Source organism: Typopeltis vanoorti, chromosome 2 (genome assembly GCF_054136105.1).
Source record: "Typopeltis vanoorti isolate ZY-2024b chromosome 2, IOZ_Tvanoo_1.0, whole genome shotgun sequence".
Lineage (NCBI taxonomy): Eukaryota > Metazoa > Arthropoda > Arachnida > Uropygi > Thelyphonidae > Typopeltis > Typopeltis vanoorti.
Genome location: NC_143550.1, coordinates 26,471,256 through 26,494,006, shown reverse-complemented (window position 1 = coordinate 26,494,006; position 22,751 = coordinate 26,471,256). Strand labels below are relative to the sequence as shown.

The 22,751-nt window shown below is 35.7% G+C and overlaps 1 protein-coding gene across 3 annotated transcripts in view; it reads right to left on the bottom strand.

Moving 5' to 3' along the window:
• The window catches only part of LOC150108890 (E3 ubiquitin-protein ligase RNF123-like), a 660,886-nt gene that overhangs the window by 218,789 nt on the left and 419,346 nt on the right, over positions 1 to 22,751 (bottom strand). The window lies entirely within an intron of this gene.

Sequence of the window (22,751 nt, the reverse complement as noted above, 5' to 3'; positions counted from 1 at the left end):
TGAGTGCACTAAATGTCAATAAGGCAGGGGGATTATATGAATTTCACCATGTGTTTCTATGGAACTGATTGTGTTGTTAACTTGGCTGTTTAATGAAAGTCTTGCAATGGGGCAAGTTACTATTATTATTTCCAGCAATGAAATCCAAACTACTGATGGGGTTTCATTGCTGGAAATTAATGAGGTAAGGATCCAGGAGTTATGGTTGATAGAGAACTGAAGTTCAAAAGTCATGCTGCAAAACAGTTCAGAAGATCCCTTGGATGTTTAAAAATACGTCAACAATTTATTAGACTGATATGTTCATATCTGAACTATTGTGCCTCAGATTTGGTTTTCCTGAAGATGTGGAGGCAGTTGAGAGGATTCAAAGGTGGGTAACCAAGATGGCTGCAGGACTGTGGAATATTCTGTATGAGGATAGTTTGATTTGTGGTTTACAAAAACTGGCAGATAGAAACATTTAAGCTGATAAAAGGATTCTACAGAATGGAGGTATTGGAACTTTTTCAGTATATGCAGTGATAGAATAAGAGATCATCAATGGAAGTTGAATAAAGTTTCAGTTAGCAAGAATGTGAGAACTAGATATCTTTTTTTCCTCTACAAAGATCGTGAATATGTGGAATGGGTTGCAGTTCTTTGTTGGTGAATCAGTTTAAGGTATGACAGGCACTGTGTTAATAATAGTAAATTTCTTACCCTAGTGGTGAAATTTTGGTTGCACTGTGAGAGGTATGATAGGTATATTGTGAATGTTTGTGAGCTTCCCATAATGAGTCTCTGGATTCCATGGATATACCTGTTAACAGCAGCAATAATAATATATAAAGAGCAATGAAAATTTATACCTATTTATACCTGATTTATATCTATATATATAAAGAGCAATGAAAATTTATACCTATACTTTCCACCTTTACCTTACTGTAAATATATTTAGTAAATATATTCAAGCACAAACCAAAAATACACTAATGATTATTCTTCACAGGTATTAATTATTTAATGAGAAACAAGAGAAACAATTTTTTTTTAACATTCTTGTGCTTCTATTTAACAGTTACCAAGTCCATAAAAAACATTATATGGTTTACCTCTTCAAATGTTAACCAGAAACTTCACTTCAAATTTATCACTAAAGGTAAATTAATTTAGTGATTTATCTTTAAGCTGATAAAATGTTACCACAGAAATTTTCATTGATAAAAAATACACCATCCCTTTCCTGTGTTTAATTATAATGGGATTCTTGACACTTTGTTTTTCACATATTTTCAATCCTTTTCTAACTTCTCCTAATGCATTCTCTTCATATGTCCATCAGCCATTCTTATATTTTAATGTATACTTTGTATTTTCAATCATTATTAATTGCATGATTGACAACACAATATTATGCATCACAAACAGCAAAAAGCAGTTTAGTTATGGTGAATGAGATAGGTTTATCAGTGGTGTAATGGAGATAAAGCTTCTCTTTCACATGATACCTATTTAATTATTATGAATTAAATAATGGCTGCCACGTGTAAAAAAAAAATTACACAATTCATTAACTCCAATATAATTCTTTAATTCTATGATCATAATAAATAATAATAATACTTAACATATATAATAACAATATAATATAATAATAATTAACTCCTATATAATTCATCAGGGAAAGAAGAAAAGATGGTTGACAACATTTAAAACTAATATGAGTCATGTAGCATTTCTTCACTTACTTCTCTCCCTGATGATGCTGTAACATAGAAGAAATATACAGGAATTAATAAATAATGAATTCTATAACTTCTTTTTTTTACATGTGCTAACAGTAAAATTCAAAATAATGTCTACTATACATGTTATCTTAAAATATCTAGTTATCATACTTATTTAATAAAATCTGCAGAAAAATGTCTAAAAGTATTTTAGTTGCAATGATTTAAAGAGCACACTCTGCTGATTCTTTTCTCGCTATGAAATATTGTTTTCCATCAGTGACTTTTTACAATGAGGTGTGATTAGACTTAATGACATCACTAGTATTTTACCAATGGCAAATTCTGCTGCTTCATTCTTTTTTGCAATTGTATATCATTCTGACAAAAAAAAAAGCCTAACATTTTATTAACATAACAGCATTATACACAAACTTTCTTATTCTACTATAATAATTCAACTAACGATAAAATTTATGCACAGATAGATTATGTAAAGATGCTTAAATGAAATCCCCCCCCCCCTGCTTGTATTATTCCAAATGAAAGAACCAGATGGGACAGAATATACTAATTTTTTGACTACCCCACAAGTTTCATGAAAATTCTTTTGTTTCATATCATCAGGAGAAATATATGCATAAACAGAAAAACAGGTAATAACAAGTAGCATACATAATAAACAGATTTGAACAGGAATAACAATGAAGTTTGCATTTGCTAAGACGTTTGCTGGTTTGATGCATTCTACTGGTAACTATCTATAAAATCTGTTTCATCTGTAAAAGCATTCCTGTTTCTTGTTGCATTGTTGAGGGTGTTTCATTATTTCAGCTGATTCTTCTGAATTCTCTTGAGAAATATCTGTAATCTTCATGGCGCATTTTTGTTTGTTGCCATAAAACTTAATGTCTGGTTTCAGTTGTTTATGCTACCAGTCCTAATTTGTGTTTTCTTTCATTTTCGATGTCCTTGAAGTGTTCAGATTGGCATACCTCTCCAACCTGCCTGTCTATCCTATGTAGTATAAACCACAGCTACAGTTGATCTTGTAAACACTTTTTTTTTTTTTTTTAAAGAGATGGATGTTGATGGGGTAGAAGGCAATATTTTATCTGTGACTGACTGTATATAGGAGAGAATCACTGTTCCACTAACATCTTGGTTTTCATTTTCATGGTTGATATAGAATTCTATTTACTAATATTCCATCATAACCATTCTTTGGTATGATGGAACTCAGATAATTTAACTCCTGGTTTCTTTTATCTATATTAATGGAAATAATGTAAGTCTATCATGCAGGGAACAAATAATGCCTATTTTCTGCACCAGATGGTGATGGGATGTGGTGTGCAAGTAATTTGGTGTTTGTTGGCTTCCAATAAACTGGGAAAATGAGTAGGCTATTTTTGGATAATTCAACAAGTGTATCCCAAATGTAAAATAACCTGATGTTTAAATTAGCTCAATATCTTTACAGAATACTTTTGTTGTGACCCTGTGAGCATCAGGTAAGATGGGAGGATAGAGATATGCAGTATTTTGTCTATTTTATTAGGTTGTAACCATTGGCTATAAAGGTGTAGTAAAAGCCTGCTTTATTAGAACAAATAGTTCCGGCACTATATGTAAGTGTTCCAAGGATGTTGGAACACACTTCTATTAAACAAGTTTATCAAATGTACATGCCATTTCTATAAAACAAAAAATATATAATGAACCATTTTTTAGAAGATGTTTAGCTAGTATGTTGAGGAGAAGGAGAACACAGGTGTTTCTTTTTCCATTGTGAAGTGTGTATTTGGATGTTGGCTTTTTAAATACACTTAAACGTGTCAAATTGTCCTAGTCACGGGTCCAGATAGCAAATAATCTACAATATATAACCAGGCTATTGGTTTCAGCATAGCAACGTGTATATGGGACACACACTGCAATCCCATTCATTTGTGTGTTTTCCTTTTCATGTAAAATAACCTGAATGTATGGTGAAATCAAATATCTAAGTCAGAGGGGGAGGAATGGCTTAATGTAGTCAAGAGTCACTGTCCATAGTACATTGGTAAATTTTAGAAGTGATATCAAAGCTGATCATTGTGTCTGAATTTTTGAGAAAATATTTAAATTAAAGTTTTGAAGTTGGCTGTAAGGAGAATCAGACCATTTTCCAATCCCAACAGGACAGTATCCTGAACACACACATTGAGTTAGAGGTATTTATTCTAATAACACAACTCTTGTCAGAGAATTCTGGTATCTATGAAACACTTTTTTAGTCAATGGCTACAACCCAGATAAAATACTACATTCTGTATTGTGTGACTCACCAGAACAACTTCTTCCCACCCCTTAAATCAGAGAAATAGCAGAAAAACAGCTAAAATTCTTTATTAAATATTCATGCCACTTTTAAACCATATAACTAGCAATTTTCATCCAGTCTCCTAAGGACAAACTTCATTCATTTATACACCATGAAGTGTATAAAGTTCTGTGTGCCTGCAAAGTCTATCAAACAAGCAGATATTTATATCCACTTTGAAAAATCTAAAACCTGCATTCGCTCTCATCATTATGGTTACTGAAGAGTGTCGGTAAATATTTTGCATAACTTGGAATATAGGATTAAATGGAAGAAAATGCTGCAGAAAAGTCACTACAAACCTGAGAGACTATTTTAAGAATGAGAATTAGACAAAGTACTACCCTTACCCCAATAAATATCATCTTTAGCTTACTGTACCTCTAAAGTTCTTGGATGTAAGCATTAACTTCTTCCACTCTTTTCTGTTTTGAGTTCTTCCAGTCCAGGATTCCTGTTTCAGCTAAGTCTTTTTGGATGGTATCCTCCCACTGTTGCAATGATCTTCTCCTATACTACTTTTTATCAAACCTCACCATTCACCTGTTATCTCTTACAGGTCCGAAGACTTTTCTAAGGATTTTATTTTCAAGACTTTTGCATCTTGGTCTGTTATGTTCCAGGTTGAAGAGAGGAGAATTTTCTTTGGTTATTTAACTATTTATTAATTCTGGATTTCCTCAATCTGTTTGTATAAAACTTTTCTGTTGTCTGATTATTTCACTGGTTTCCTTTCTGCTCTGTATCTCTAAACAACATGGATATCAGATGGTTTATTAAGCCAATTACTTCTGTCTTTTTTCCTTTACTGTCACTTCACATCCTTCATTAAACCATTTTTTTCACTGTATTTTACTTTAAATTCCAAATGAGTTTTTCTGATGCTATTTTTATGCTATTACACTGCATACTACAGAATTTTGTGGTATGTACTCATCCCGGCAGTTAGAAATGTGGCAGGTGAGAGACTGAGGAGTGCATGTTTGTAGAAAATGGGAAGCGCGTTAAAAAATAAATAACCTAACACCTTTTATTTCCTTATAGGGAGTAGGTGAGGTCATTAAACCTTATCTAGCTTTTGGAGACTGAGTGGACAGATCAATCTTCACCAGTAGCGGATAGCTGGCCCATGTCTATCACTAATTATAGGTGGCCACTGATGAAGAGACTAGCAAACAAGTGCTGCCATCTCTTGGTACCTAACCATAACAGGATATATTATTGTCTGAAATAATGTGGGTAATATGGTCAATTTTCTTGAGTTTACAGGATGAAAAACACCATAATGACCACTTCAGATGCTGATTGATTGATGATTTGTGGCTTCAGTCCTAGCTCCGGCCAGGTATAATGGAATTATCTTGTTCTACCCCTCATTAGCAATTGTGCTCATGTTGGGACCAAAGTTTTCTCAGATTATAACACCCTTGCAAAATATCCCAACCAATACAGCAGTGCAATCACTACTGTATTCAAAGCAAGCTCTTGAGGTAACTTTAATAACGCACCTGGGTGGACCTGGATGGTAGCAGGGGTGGCCTCTTATGGGAATAGGTGCCAGAGGAATAGGTGTCAGGAGGGATAAGGATAAGTATAGAAACAGTGACATTTTTATGCTTTACACTAATGCCAGGAGTATTCGGAATAAAGGAGATGAATTGGTGGTGCTGTGCGAAGATTATTGGATTCTCTGAGACATGGTTGACGGAAGATGATATAATAACAGGAATAAAAGTAGCAGGGTACAGCATTTTTCAAAAGGATAGGAAGGGAAAACGTGGTGGAGTACTGTTGCTGATAAATTGGATGGCAGTAACACTAATGATTTTGAAGGCATATTTAGTGAGGTGTTGCTACAAGCCAAGGAGCACAGAGTGTGAGGAGCAGGAAATGTTTAGGCAGTTGAACTTGGCAAGTGCAAGAAGAATGATTGTTATGGGAGATTTTAACCATGGCAGTATAAATTGGGAAGAGGAAAACGCATGTAGTAATAAGGGACTGTAATTTCTTGAATTCTTGAGGGTCAAATGTCTTAGGCAACATGTAATAGAAGGAACACAAGGTTCAAGAGTTTTGGATTTGGTCATACCATCAGAAGAGCTTATTATAACTGAGATGGCATGTATTTCCCTAGTTGGAGAGAGTGACCATGTGGTTTTGACTTGGAAGATGAATAGGCATGCAGGAGTATCAAAGAGAAGGGAATATATCAGGAATTATAAGACGGGTGATTATAACAGTCTTAGATATCAACTTTGGGTAGTTCCATGGAGGGAGGAATTGGAAGGGCAAGATATCATTAGTGCTTGGGAAATTATGAAGGAATATTTGTTAGCAGCAATAGTAAGCTATATTTAATGAGTGAAGAAGAGGACACAATTTGGTGTAAAGTGGATGACAAACAATATCAAGATCCAAAGAAAATCCTAAGGAATTCTTTTGCTATGTGGCAAGCAGGAAGAGCAATGATTGTAGAAGAATGACATTGTTGGATAAAAATGGGAAGAGTGACTGATGCAAAGGACACAGTGGATTTGTTCAATGAACACTTTATTGAGGTATTTCATCCTGGAGAAGTAGATTTTAATACCAGAGGGATAGAGAAGGGTCGAGGTTTAAAAGTGAAAGAGAGTGTTTCAAATACTGAGTGCTCTGGATGTCAATAAAGCAATGGGTCTGGATGAGATTTTGCCACACATTTTTAGGGAATGTGCTAAAGAACTTACAGCTCCATTGACCTGGCTTTTCAATGAAGGTTGGCCCATGGAAAATGTGCCCAAGGAGTGGAAGGAGGATAAGCCACTGAATAAGGGTGGTAGCAGACTGGAAATGTTAAACTATAGAGCAGTTTGCATTTCATTAGTAATTGTTAAGATTCTGGAGAAATTAGTGAGGGATCATTTACAGCATTGGGCAGATGATGGTAATGTTATCTCTGAGAGCCAGCAAGCATGGATTTGTTAAGGGACATTATTGTTTTAGTAATATGACTGCCTTTTATAATAAAGTGACAAGAGCAGTTGAAGGAAAGGAATATTCTACCAATTTTTTGGATTTTATAAAGGCATTTGATAGGGTGCCATATAATCTGATATTTAATTTGAAGCACATGGGTTTAGATGTCAGGTTAGTGAAGTGGATTCAGGGTTGGCTATCTGATAGGTATCAGAGAGTTGTGTATGGGGGAGTGGTATCAAGGAAACAGAAGGTTACAAGTGGGATCTCACAGAGCTCAGCACTAGGACCTGTATTGTTTAACCTTTGCACCAATGACATTGCCAGTGGACTGCAGGGGGGATATTCAGTTGTTTGCAGATAATGTGAAGCTCGGGAGGGTTATTAGTAATAGTGCAGGATGTGGTAGACCTGCAAGAGGAGTTGAATAAACTGGACAGATAGGCAAATGAACAGGGATATGATATGAATGAATGATAGCACAACATTTAACTACAATTAACAAAATTAATCTGTCAAGACTCTAACATTATCAGATCTTATATTTCTGTCTTTTAAGGCACTTTTTCCTGTATCAATCCACTGCATATTGGTCTTCCTCTGGGCTTTTTCCTGCAAACCTGGCAAAGAATACTTATTTTGATAATTTTTCCTCTCTCCCATTCTGTTAAAGTGAACATACTACCTGAGAGTAGTTCTACTAACACATCCCTGAATGTTAACAATAGCAAGTTCTTTCCTAATCTTCATTTTTAATATGATACTGCCTTTGATGCCATCTGTTCAATTTACTAATCTTTCTCAGAACTCTAATATCAGAGGTCTCCAGTATTTAATCAAGTGATTTATTTCTAACCCAGTTCTCAGATCCATAAGTCAAAATTGATTGGAACACTGTCTTGTATACAGCTAATTTAGCATTTTGACTAATTTCTTTCTATTATTATTATACCTTATTATTAAAATTCTCTGGATTAGAGATAGTTAATGGACTGGCTCCCACTGATGAGACCTCAATAAAGGTCGAAACTGGTCTGAGTAGTGGCCCTTCCCTTCATGCATAGTATCATACATGTCCACAAGAAGATGTGCTTTGCATTATGGGAGATACTAAGGCAAGTGATCAGAACTTATTCCACCTTTACCATGAGTTATCCCAGTCCTGAAAATACTTCAGGCACAAACTTTGTTTGCTTACACTTGGATAAAGGATTAAACCAAATATATAATTGGTAAGCAAATACAGTTCGCAGATGACTTCATCTTCGTTACTAAGCAGCTATTTGTATATAGAGGCTAATTACTTCACATTAATTGCCTTAGTATCCCATCAAAGCACACATCCTCATGGGTACACACCCATGCATTATGTGAAGAGCCACTATTCAGACTGGTTTCAACATTTATTAAGGTCTCATCAGTGGGAGCCAGACTCAGAAGTGATACCATGGCTGAAGTAATGCAGAAGTCATATATTTCCCATATCTAAGCAGTAAAAAGGTGTCACACATTATTAAAATACTATGGATCAGAGTTAGTTGTCGAAAGTTTTTTCACTTGGTGAAATTTACTAATTCTGTTGTATATTTCCATATTTAGTTTGCTATCAATCACAAAAAATTGTGCTTAAATAGCTAAAATGTTTTACTTGTTCTATAGGATCACCATTCAGGATGCATTTGAAGTTTTCAATTTCTACCTTTTTCATTGTCTTTTTATTGTTGATTTTCATACCAAATTTATTACAGCATTTATTCATTTTATTGCAGACTTGTGCTGATTTTATAACATCATCTACATAAAGTAAAGCGCTAAGACCAACATCTCCACTCTTGATATCCAAGTTTTTTCACTTGGTTATATTATAAACTAAAGATGCCGAGAAATTATATTCTTGGTTTAATCCTTTATCCAAGTGTAAGCAAAGTTTGCTTGTGAAGTAAGTTTACGTGCAAACTTTTTTTGCTTACACTTGGATAAAGGATTAAACCAAGAATTTAATTTCTTGGCATCTTTAATTTTTAACTCTTGCTATTAGATTTAATACCACTTGCCTTCATAAAGTGATCAATATAGATGATTGTGGATAAATAACAGTGGAGATAATATACACCCTTGTCACACATCTGACCTAACATTAAACCATCTTCCTGCCTCCTTCAATTCTACATGCTGATTTGCAACTCAAATAGAGACTATGTACTGCTTGATATAATGTCCCATTTACACCATATAACTGGAGCATTTTCAACAGCTTTCCTCTTGGCACCTTGTCATATGCCTTTTCCACATCTACAAAATTTAAATACAAATCCTTGTTATATTCCCATGATTTTTTTTCAATTATTTGTCTTAAAGTGAAAAGGCAATCCCAACAATCTCTATTTGGCCTTACTCTAACTTATTCTTCACCAAGCTTTTCTTCCACAATCCTGAACTGTTTCTCAAGTATACTTGAGTAAATCTTACCAGGAACACTCAGTAGAGAAATAACTTTGTAATTCTCACAATCAGTTTTATTTCCCTTTTTATATATGGGTACTATGAGAGCTCTACTCCAATTTTCTGGAATTCGACCCTATGACCAGACCTTCAGAATTATGCAATGCAGCTACTGCAAAAATTTTTTACCTCCATATTTGAGCATCTCTAGTTGAATTTCATCTACTCCAGCTGCCTTTCCACATTTCAGGTTTTTATGACTTTTTCTACTTCAAGTATGGATATGTATTAATAGATTTAATACATTAAGCCAGGGGTCGGCAACTGGCAGCCCACGGGCCGCATGTGGCTCAAACATGCATTTTTGGCGGCCCATAAAAGGTTGACCATACTTACATGGCATGTGGCCAGGAAAATTTTATCATCAAGAAAAGACGTTATGGACATTCAAGAGGACATCATCAACTGTTGGATGGTTAAGTATAGGTGCTATGCTAAAAAGATTTTTTAATTTATGTGAAGAAATAGATACAGTATTTTCATGATGGAACACAAAAATACTGTCCCATAACTATCGGATAAAACATGGACTATGTCTCTTGGATTCATGTTAGACATTACAACTACCATAATGAACTTAATTTGACCCTGCAGGGCCAAGGTAAATTACTAGCCGAACTGTTTTCTGACCTAAAACCTCTTTGAAGGCAAATTATGTCTGTTGAAAAATATATGATAGAAGAAAATCTACATCATTATATATATGTTGCAAATCTGCATCTACAGTTGGATGGCAAACACAAAATGTCTTTTGCACGCATCGGTTGGTATTACTGAAGATTTACAAACGGAATTTTTAATAAGATCTATGGATTTCATAAAAATAGCTTCAAAATGCGATTATTTTTGCACCCTTTTAATGTTGATATTGATGACGTACCAAACCGTCTATAGTCGGTTTGGTACGACATTAGAAAATATCCAAAAGTTTTATCGATGCTTACAAAAAAATGTGAAGGTTTAATCATTTTCACAAAGAAGATGATAGTCGCTTTTGGAAGCACATACATTGAGAACAAGCATTTTCTGCCATGAGTTTTAGAAAAAAAAAATTTTCTTCTCGACTGACTAATGAACATTTGCATGCTTCGATTCGAATTTTAACCTTAGGTTATTAAGTGGATCTAGATAATTTGGCTAAGGGAAAACAATCACAAGTCACACTGAGCAGAGAGACACACATATTGTGATGCATAAACTACATTACTTTGTTTTTACGTGATAATAATTTTTCATCGAGTTTCATTTTCGTTTTTTCATATCTTCTTCTTCTTCTGCAGCTTCTCCCACCTAAGTGGGGTCACTGTTTGTTATGAATCTCCTCCACACCTTCCTGTCTTGGGCTGTCACCACATCCAAGTTCTTCATCTTCAAGTCCTCTTCTACCAGCTCCCTCCATCTCTTCTTTGGCCGCCCACGCTTCCGCCTTCCTTGCACATCCATCTGCATGACCCTTCTTCCCACATATTCGTCCTCCCTCCTCATCACATGACTAAACCATCTCAACCTTGCCTCCTGTATTTTCGCTCCTAAGTTCATAACTTTCACTGTTCCCCTGACATAGTCATTTCTCAGATGATCCTTTCTAGTCACACCGCACATCCACCTAAGCATTCTCATCTCTGCTACTTCCATCCTGCTGATGTTATTTTTCCTCAGGGCCACAGTTTCTATAGCATATGTCATAGCTGGCCTCACTACTGTCCTATAAATTTTGCCTTTCAGATTGATTGGCACCCTCTTATCGCATAACACTCCAGCCATCTCCCTCCAGTTCCTCCAATCCGCTTGTATCCTGCATCCCACTTCCTTCTCAGCTCCTCCATCTTCTTCCACTGTTGAACCTAAGTATCTAAAGTCCCTCACCTTCCCGATGACATTTCCTTTAAGCTCCAGATCTGTCTCCTGTCTGTCGCCCACTGTGCAACACATATACTCTGTCTTACTTCTGCTCAGTCTCATACCTCTCACTTCCAGTACTTTTCTCCATCTTCTCTTGAATCTACACAGAGCAAGATTTCATCTGCATACAACATTGTCCAAGGTGCATCTTCTCTCACCTCCTCTGTTACTACCTCCATCACAATATTAAACAGAAACGGACTTAATGCTGACCCTTGATGCAAGCCAACTGTTATTTGAAAACTTTCTGTCTGTCCCAAACAGGTCCGAACACTTGTCTTCACATTTCTGTACATTTCCCGCACCAACCTGACATACTTCTCGTACTTTAAATATTTCTGTGTGTTTTAAGATTGATATAATAAAAATTGATAACTAAAGTATTTTTTTCACTCACTATTTTCTATTAATTAAATGCTTGCGGCCCGATTATTAAAAATAAAAGTTGAATGTGGCCCACGAATTTGAGGTTGCTGACCCCTGCATTAAGCCATTGCTCCAGGACAAAAGGAGCAAATTAAAGTACTGGAAAAGTTTATTATGGGTAAAATTCAGGAATGGATGAATAAGGAATATGATACTCTGTAGGAGATGACATGGCTTTGTAAAAGGGAGGCCTTGCCTTAGTAATTTAATCACTTTATAATAAGGTGATGGCAGAAATGGATAAAGGAAATGGCTACACCATGATACTACTGAACTTTGCACAAAGGCATCTGACATAATAAAACATGGCAAACTCATCACATATAGCAGTAGTGGTGTGTCCCAGAGCTCTGTACTTTTTCATTTGTACATTAATGATATAGCATAAAATTCAAGGAGGGATATTCAGTTGTTTGGTGATGCAGCAAAACTAGGGAGGGCAATAGTTGATAAAGATGATGTAGATATAATGCAGGATGATTTAAATAAATTGGCAGTGTGGGGCAAGGACAACAATTATCAATTTAATGCTGCAAAATGTAAGGTAATGCAAGCACTTTGGAATGAAAAGATTACACACTTTGTATCATCTTAATGGTACTAGATTACAGGAAATTGATGAGGTTTGGGATATGAGAGTGATGATGGATAGAGATTAGAAATTCAGAGAACATATAGCACATGCTGGCAAAATAACTTACAGGAATACTTGAATGTTGAGGAACAACACATTTTGATAAGTAATGACAGGGAGGTTATTATCTCTCTTTATAAGGCTACATCTCGACTACTGTGCATAAATTTAGCCATTTGGGTTTCTTGGGAGGGGGATCAGGAAGTAATGGACAAGATTCAGAGATGAGTGACCAAGCTAGTAAGAGGTATGCAAAATGTTCCCTATGAGGAAAGATTAAAGGTGTATGGGTTGCAGCGTTTAGCTGACAGGTGGAGAAGAAGGGATATGACAGAAACTTATAAGTTATGAAAGGGATTCTATAAGATTGACAAAAAAGAAATTTTTCAGTACATGAGGAGTGGAAGAGGAGAAGAACAAGGAATCATACCTGGAAGTTGTCTACGAATGTGGTTAATAAGAGTGTTTGTGGACTAGGTTCTTTACTTGGAGAGTGGTGAATGAGTAGAATGGATTGTCAGAGGTGGTTCTGAGTGCTCCAACAGTGAATAAGTTTGAGGGAAGGCATAATAGGTATTGTGTGAATAATATGTAGTGTGGGTTTCCTGCAATGAGTCTTTTACTACATGGAGATACCCATATTAACAATAATAACAATAATATAGTTCTCAATCATGTCACCTCTTCTCCTCTTATCTGGCAAGCGTTGTAGAGCACATGTGCATATTCTGTCCTTGTATTGAACATGCCAGAACTTGAGATGCTTGTTGCTCCAGTACACACACACTCTCTGACACCTTCCCCCCCCCCTTGACACACACACACACACACACACACACACACACACACACACACACACACACACACACACACACACACACTTTGTTATCACTCACATATCCACTTGAAAATATCTGTCTCATACAGTGGCACCATCTCTTTATTCCTGTTTGTAGGGATCCTTTACATCATTGCAGAAAATTTTCTAATTAACCTTCAGAACTTTTGCAATGTGTTTATCTGAACTTTATCTCCTTATCCACCAACATCCCCAAATCCCTTGGTCTAGATTAGTGATGGCGAACCTTTTTACCGAGGTGCGTAAAACATCTTTTTTTTTTAAATATTGACGTTGTTGATGTGCCACTTGCATACATGCATTATAAATTTAACTACATAATCATAGATGGTGACTTATACATATAATATTAGGCTATTTATTTAATAGGAGATTGATATAAAATCTATGAATTCATATTATACAATTAATTTAATAAAGTGAAATTACAAACTTACATTACATTTAATGACTTGTCTGTTACTTAGTACTGGTAGAAAATTGCTTTATAGAAGGGCTATAGTGTGTACATTTTAATGCTACACAGGCAGCGCTCAAATCATTGCTCAATCTATTTCTCCCTTTCGATTTGATATTATTTAAGGCAGAAAATAGAGCTTCACAAGAGTATGTAGAAGAGAAAATTGTTAGAAGAGCTTAAGCATAGATTTTAAGAGCATGAAAGTTTTTGGGAAGGCTATTCCACACGCTTAGAATTTCACAGTCTGAATTTTTACACACAGTATCATGCAGACAGTCCTGCTCAAGTTCTTCTAATACATTTCTAAGAGCAATAAACTTTCTTTCCCAGAAAGGATTACACTGGAAGTCAGATAGGTGCATTTCTAGATCTTTTAAATCCAACCACTCAAAGCTATCTAATTTAAGATCCATGTTTCATCAGGATACTTTATGAATTAGATTGTTTGTTCCAACATTCGAAATTGCTCAAATCTAAAAGAAAACTGCTCGTTACTGACTTTAGAACTTCGATAGATTGGTTGATATGCTGTTCACGATTTTTGGGGCTGGTTTCGTTAAAAAAAATTTTCACTCTTGGGAAATACTTAAAATTGTCACTTTCTAAATCATGTTGAAATATTTTGAGTTTATTCTCAAAGTTCTTGATCGTGCCAAACATAACATCGACAGATTTTCCGAAACCTTGCAATTGTATATTAAGTTCATTCAGGTGCAATGAAAAATCTATGAAAAACATCAGCTTACTGAGCCAAGCAGAATCGTTCAACTGAGAAAATTCATGCTCCATGCCCTTTGTATTTAAATATAATTTAATTTCATTTAAATATTCAACAAACCGTTCAAGTACTTGGCCACAACTCAACCATCGAATATTATTCTACATTAATAGACCATTGTACACTGATTCAACTTCGCTTAAAAGTGAATTAAATTCTCATTTGTTTAAAGCCATGGCAGCAATAAAATTAATTACCTTTGTCACAATTCTCATCACATCATCCAAATCCTTTAAGCCTGATTTTGCACACAGTGTCTCCTGATGTATAATATAATGGAAACAAACCAGGGAATAACCAACATATTCTGTAAATTGTCTGATAAAACCGACATAACGGCCAACCATATTAGGCATGCCATCAGTTGTAATTGAAAATATTTTCGATAAATCTATCTGTTTCTCACGGAACAATTTAACAACACAGTCACATATGTCTTTACCTGTCGTGTTTTGAGGAAAATTTTCTAACTTTATCAATTCCTCATGCATAGAATCACCGTGAACATACCTTGCAATAATAGCCAATCGAGCTGGTGACGTAATATCTGTAGTTTCGTCGAGACAAATGGAAAAACAATGGCATGAGTTCAAGTCTTGTTGTATTTGATTTTCTATACTAGCATTCATTGATAATAACTCTCTTTAATAGTATTCCTACTTAATGGCAACTCTTTCATGCGCTTTACAACAGCTTCCTTATCGTGTCGTACGTGAAGCGGCTAAAGAATTGTCAGTACCCTTGACCATTTTGTTTAATTTGAGTCTCGAATCTGGGTTAGTCCTGAGGGGATGGAAAGAGTGTAAAATAGTTCCACTGCATAAAGGAGGTTCCAAGACTGCTGTTGTAAATTACCGACTGATTAGCATATCAGGAATCGTTGGAGAAATTAGAGAAATTCTTGGAGAAATTAGTCAAGAAAATAATACAGGATTGGATAGATGAAAATGGGATATTGTATGGGGGACAACATGGTTTTGTGAAGGGTAGATCATGCCTCAGTAACTTGCTCACGTTTTCTAACACAGTGATGGCTGAACTGGATAAGGGTAATGGGTTTTACAGCGATTCTACTGGACAATGCAAAGACCTTTGACAGGATACCACATGGAACTCTAATCAGTAAACTGGAGCAGATGGGGATGGATATAGGGTTGGTAAGATGGATAGGAGGGTGGTTGATGGAGAGATACCAGAGTGGTTTATTCAGGAGTTGAGTCCAAAAGACGGCTTGTGACTAGTGGTGTGCCGCAGGGCTGTGTTCTTGGACCACTACTTTTCAATTTGTTCATCAATGATGTAGGAAAGGATCTGAGAGGAAGTGTTCACTTGTTTGCTGATGATGCAAAGTTGGGTAGAGAATTGTGAGTGCACAGGATGTCAAAATTTTACAGGATGATTTGGACAGTTTGGAGGACTAAGCTAGGGAAAATGGATGTCAATTTAATGTGGCAAAGTGTAAGGTTATGCATTTTGGGGTGAAAAGAATAGCAGCAGTATATCACATTGGTGGAACTGTACTCCAGGAGATTGATGAGGCCAGGGATTTGGGAGTGTTGGTGGATAGGGAATTGAAGTTTAGGGCGCACATTGCAAAAGTGGCTAAATCAGCTCATCAAATCACTTGGCTTCTGAAAAATACTTTAACAAGCAGAGACAAACAAGTTATTGTTCTTCTGTATCGAGCCTTGATAAGACCCCATCTAGGCTACTGTGCCCAGACATAGGTGCCAGGGTTTCTTCTTGATGGGGAGGAGGTGGAGAGGATCCAGAAACGAGTGACCATGATGATAGCAGGTCTGTGGAATGAACCTTATGAGAACAGGTTGAAGATTTGTGGGTTGCAAAAATTGGTCGATAGGTGGAAAAGGGGTGATATGATTGAGACATTCAAATTACTGAAGGGTTTCTATAAGATTAATCCAGAAGATATTTTTGAGAATAGGACTGGTGGTGGGAGGACTAGGGGCCATACATAGAAGATGGGCAAGAATGTGGTTAGCAGGGGGTGTTAGAGCTAGGTTTTTTAGTTGGAGAGTGGTGAATGAGTGGAATAAGCTGCCAGAGTCTGTTGTGGGTGCTACGACCACGAATGAGTTCAAGGCGAGGTATGATAGATACTATGTGAATGTTGAATAGTTGTTCTTGACATGATGTTAGGGCCTCCCTCGATGAGTCTCTAGACTCCTTGGAGTTACTCGGAATAATAATAATAATAATTATTATTATGAAAGTCCTCAAATAAAAATGGTGCACACTTTACGAAAGCTTCTTTAATATAATCACCATCACTAAGTGGTTTCCCATGTTCAACAATCATCATCATCATCAAATTCCTGCCATGTACCCTCAAGGGGTGTACAGGATATGGTAGTACTACATGAAAAAAAATTACATCATTATTAATTTCTTATCTACAATTTTCCTCCAAATCAGTCTGTTACTTGTCAAGACTCCAATATTATCAGATCTTATATTTCTATCGTCTAAGGCACTTTGTACCGTATCAATCCACCTATATCTTGGTCTTCCTCTAGGTCGTTTTGCTGCCAACCTGGCAGAGAAAACTTGTTTTGCAAATCTTTCCTCTCCCATTCTGTTTATTATTATTATTATTATTATTATTATTATTTGACACCTCCAGGGAGTCCAAAGACTCATCGAGTGAAAGTGTGCCAACAGCATCGAACGATTGGTCCCCTTCCAACTACTAACCGCGCTCAAGCTTACTTAACTGAGCCATTAGTAGCAGAGGCTCTACCAATCGACCAACCTTTGCTGGCTTTTTTACTTAAACCTTTGCTGGTTTAAGTAACCATACCACCTGAGATTAGCTCTGCTAATGCATTCCTGGATGCTGACAATGTCAAGTTCTTTTCTAATATCCTCATTTTTAGTATGATATTGCCATTGATGCCATCTGTTCACGCCACTAATCTTTCTCAGGACTCTCATATTTGTGGTCTCTAGTCTATGGTCAAGTGTTTTTACTTCTGACCCAGCTCTCAGATCCATAAGTTAAAACTGGTTTGAACACTGTCTTGTATACAGCTAATTTAGTGTTCTGACTAATTTCTCTCTTATTCCATATGAATTTATTCAATTGACTTCCCACCATACCAGCTTTGCTGATTCTGTTGTCTATTTCTATATTTAATTTACCATCTTCAGCAAAAATCGTGCCTAAATAGCTGAAATGTTTTACTTGTTCCACAGGTTCTCCATTCACAACACAGTTGATATTTTCAATGATTCTGCCTATTTTCATTGTCTTTGTCTTTTTATTGCTGACCTTCATACCATATCTATTACAACAGTTATTCAATTTAGTCAGAGAATCTTGCAGACTTGTAGCGGATTTATTTAGAAGTATAACATCATCTGCATAAAGCAAAGAGCTGACATTAACATCTCCAATTTTGATATCATGTTTAATACCACTTTCCTTCATAATGTTATCCATATAGATAATGAATAACAGAGGGGATAATGTACATCCTTGTCTCACACCAGATTTAACATTAAACCATCTTCTACTTCCTTCAATTCTAACTGCTGACTTACAACTTAAATAAAGACTAAGTATTGCTTGATATAATGCCCCATCGACGCTATATAACTGCAGCGTATTGAATAGCTTCTCTCTTGGCACCTTGTCATATGCCTTTTCCAAATCGACAAAACTTAAATACAGATCTTTATTATATTCCCATGCTTTCTCGACTATTTGTCGTAAAGTGAAGATCTGATCCTGTTTGGCCTGAATCCAGCTTGTTCTTCACCAAGCTTTTCTTCCACAATTCTTCTCAACCGTTTCTCAAGTATAGTATACTTGCATAGATCTTGCAAGGAACACTCAGTAGGGAAATACCTCTGTAATTCTCACATGCAGTTCTATTTCCCTTTTTATATATGGGTACTATGAGAGCTCTACTCCAATCATCGGGAATTTGTCCCTCTGTCCAGGCTTTCTGAACTATGCAGTCCAGCCACTGTAAGACTCTTATACCACCATACTTCAGCATTTCTGGTTGAATATCATCTACTCCTGCTGCCTTTCCACATTTCAAGCCTTTGGTGGCTTGGCTTTTTATACTTCAAATATGGATATGTATTGCTGACTGCATGCCTGGTCAGTGTTTTTTTACCACTGTGCTGTCATCACTGCTTGTTTCATTTAGCAGTTTTTCAAAGTAATTACTCCATACTTCAAGGATATCTTTTTCTCCTGTTTTCATGTCACCTTTATCATCTCTAACTCCTTTTACAGCACTCTTTCCTCCATTCCTAAGCTTCTTCAACAACCTCCAGAATATTTTGCCACCTTCTTGATATTTATTTTCTATATTCTGGCCAAAGTCTTCCCATGACTTTTGTTTAGCTAGTTTTACACATTTTTTAGCATTCTTGCATTTGTCTCTGTATTCTCTAAGAGCACAAGCTGACTTATTTGCCAGGAACTTTTGATATGCTTTCTTCTTTTCCTTCACTGCCTGTTTAACTTCCTGTGTCCACCAGGGAGTTCTGATTTTTTTATCCTTACAGACAACCTCACCACATGCCTGTCTGGCAGAATCAATCAATGTTTTCTTCAGAGTTTGCCACCGAATCTCCAAGGTTTGATTCCTGTTTTTAACTCTTTCATTTTTTCTTCAATAATCTTTGTATATTTTACTCTACAGTTCACATCTGAGAGCTGCTCAACTTTTATTCGCTTTAAAACCTTTTTACACGTTATTCTTTTCAATATGAAATCCAATTTTATCCTGCTCAAGAATAAATAGTAATCACTTTCAATTTCAAATCATCTGTACACTCTGGTGTCCTGCACCATGGAGAAAACATCACTATCAACAATAACATAGTCAATGAAACTTTTCTTATTCCTTGCTTCTTCTCTCAATGTGAATTTGTGCACATTTTTATGTTGGAACATGGTGTTAGTAATAACCAGTCCATGTCCTATGCAGAAATCCAACAGGCTGCCATTATTATTAGCTTTGCTCTTTTCTCCAAATTTCCCCAAAATATTTTGTGTCTGACAATCATTTTCTACTCTGCTATTTAGATCCCCAACAAGGACCAACTTTTCCTTTTTCATTGTGTCAGTTGCTTTCTCTAGAGCATCAAAAAATTCTTCCACTTCTACCTTAGTAGAACCTTCTGTGGGACCAAAGGCACAAATAACTCTCATTGTCCAGTTCCCCATTCTCATATTTGCCCACATCATTCTACTTGAGACTTCCTGCCATTCAAGAAAATTAGCCTAGTATTTAGTGTTGAATACTATGGCTACTCCTTCTTTTCCTTGATTGTCATTGCCTGAATATAACGTTTTGTATTTATTGCTGAAAACGATCTCACCATATCTTTATTTATTGTTTTAGTCACCCCTATTGTGTCGATCTGGTACTTATCTAATTCCTCAGCTAGCTGCATTTCCTTGGCATTCAGGCCTCTTATGTTGATGGCCAATCTTTAACTGTGGTGATGTTGACATGTTCAACAATAGTATGTGAAATACTGTAACTTGCAGATACTAAATTTGAAGGTCCGGAAACAAATTTAATTGAAATCCCTGATTGTGATTCTGCCAGTTTTAGATGTTGCGATATGTATTCTTTGCGTTCTTCAAAAGTTTTTTCTAGGAGCCATTTGTGCTTAGTTTTAAAATATCTTCTTACGATCCAAGTTCTATTCACAGATAGCTCACCACACAATTTACAGAGAACTTTATCGCTTCTATCAATAAAACCACGTTGTTCAGTTGAGGCATCTTGGAAATTTCTTCCACTTCCTTTCTGTGATAATTTTAGTTTTTTATTAGTGCTAGCTGCCATTGTAAAAGGGTTCACAAATTAAAAAAGAGCACAATTATATACAGTGGTAATTAAGCAGCAATAATTAATAACTACAATTACTGGAAACGAATTATACACCAGCAACTCAAATTACTTAAGTGGCAGACCATGCAAGACTACCACAACTTCTTTCATTAGGGTTGCCAGATTAATTACCGGTACGTTCGTAGCAACCTTGTTACATTTTAGTCTCTATAATGCTATTTAGTATTATAGTTTTGTTGTGATTTGCATTATTTAACAAAATTTACTGAATTTATTGTAACTATAAAAATGTTTTCATTATTTACTCAGATAAATTCAATATTTAATGCTGTGAATTATATTTTCTGTTAAAGCGGTTTTAAATATGTTTAGAACTTGTATTACTTATTCGAGAGACTTGGAATGCATGCATGAACGAATTTCACACAGAAGTCAAATGAAAACTTTAAGTTTATAATATATAAAGCACGTATTTATAAGTTTGTAACGTATAATACTGATAATAATTTTTATAAGTTTGTATCATATATTGATAATAATTTTGGTAAGTTTTTATAATATCATATGACTATGCAAAAATTATAATAATTAAGAAAGAAAACAAACTTAAAACGCTCGTTGTTTATAGGCTAGTTACAAGATAAAATAGAAATAAGCTAACTACAAAATAAAATAGGCTAACTATAAAATATAATTCTTTCAATGAACCGAAACCAACTTTCGCCTTAACTGAGAGCGATCTTACACGATTTATTGCAGTTCTTTCATCAGAATACCAATATTTTTCCACATCCAAAGTGTGTCACCTGAAACCCTCAAGTGTGTCAGTACTGACACATGTGTCATAGGTTCACCATCACTGGTCTAGATTCTGTCTTCTTTGGCCCAAGTGCATGCCTTTGTACTTAGAAACATTGAAAGGACAGTCACACTCATCTGCCACATCAATATACACTGTGTCCAAAACCAAAGGACGAACACTATTTCTGAAAATTACAACCACAAATTCAGAACAATCAGCTTGTGGCAATTTGTATAACTGATGATTTTAAGTAGAAAGCATGTACACATTCAAATTTCTGAAATGCATGCAAAGAGGTAAGTGGAAGCACTCAACAGGATAAAAGGCAGAAGGCTGCACTAAGCAAATTTGTGTTTGAAGGAAGAGCTTTTCGTGGGAATATAGTTGCAAACTTGGATGCCTTTGTAATGCGAGGACATCTAGATGATTTCAAGCAAGGAAGAATTATTGGAAAGCTTGAAGAAGGTCGCAGAATTTCTTATATTTATTACCAGAGAGTTTAGAATTTCACATAGCATTGTATCCAAGCTCTGGGCAGTGTTTCAAAAAAATGGAACATGTTCCAGACATTTGATAAGAGGTTGCCCTTGCTCTACCACAGAGCATGAAGACAAATTTTTGGTTATTAGAGCAAAACATAATTGATGCATAATTGTTTTAGGCTATTATTAACTTGTATATTAATGACATAAGAGGACCATGTTTAATTGGAGATATTCAACTGCTTACCAATAGTATGACAAGTGCAGAAACTCTGAATGGGTTCAATGATCCTTTTGTATGCACAAGTGTGGACCTGTGATGAGTTCATTGACTCTATGGAGGTCAAATGTTAATAAATTCACTGGACTATAGTTTATCATCTGTGACTTAAATTCAATCTCTTATATAGTGATGTTATTTTCTTTCCCCCTTCCATGGGACTGTTCCTTGACAGAATTTTGTTGAATAATGTCAAGAGCACTGTCTGCTCGTTTGCACATTTTGTCAATATATGTGATGTCCTACCCATTTCTGCAGCTTTGTTAACATCAAACTTAATTAAATTTTCAACACTTTGCATTCCTGAAGTACCAGTCTATTCTGCTTTCTATTTTGTTCCATATCACTGTTACACTGACAGAATCAATAAAACATTTCCAGTATATATTCAGCAGATGTACCATCTCCTGTAATTAAAGTCAGTCTACCACATTTATTCTTTCTTCTACTAGCTACATAAATGTATAACATTTTAGGATTACACTCTGCTGCCTCAGAAATTCTCCTTTCACATCCCACTTTCTCTAATAAACAACATCTTTCCTTATGCTGTTCATCATCTTCCTAACCTGTGCTTTATACACCTCATACCACTGATGAGTACTCTATTCTTTATACCCCCTCTCTCTCTCTCTCTCTCTCTAGCTATTGCATAATTTCAGGATTTATCCATTTCACTTGCACTTAGAGTGAAATGGATAAATCCCGAGACCTGGTTTGAGATTTCTAACTGATCTCAAACCACGTC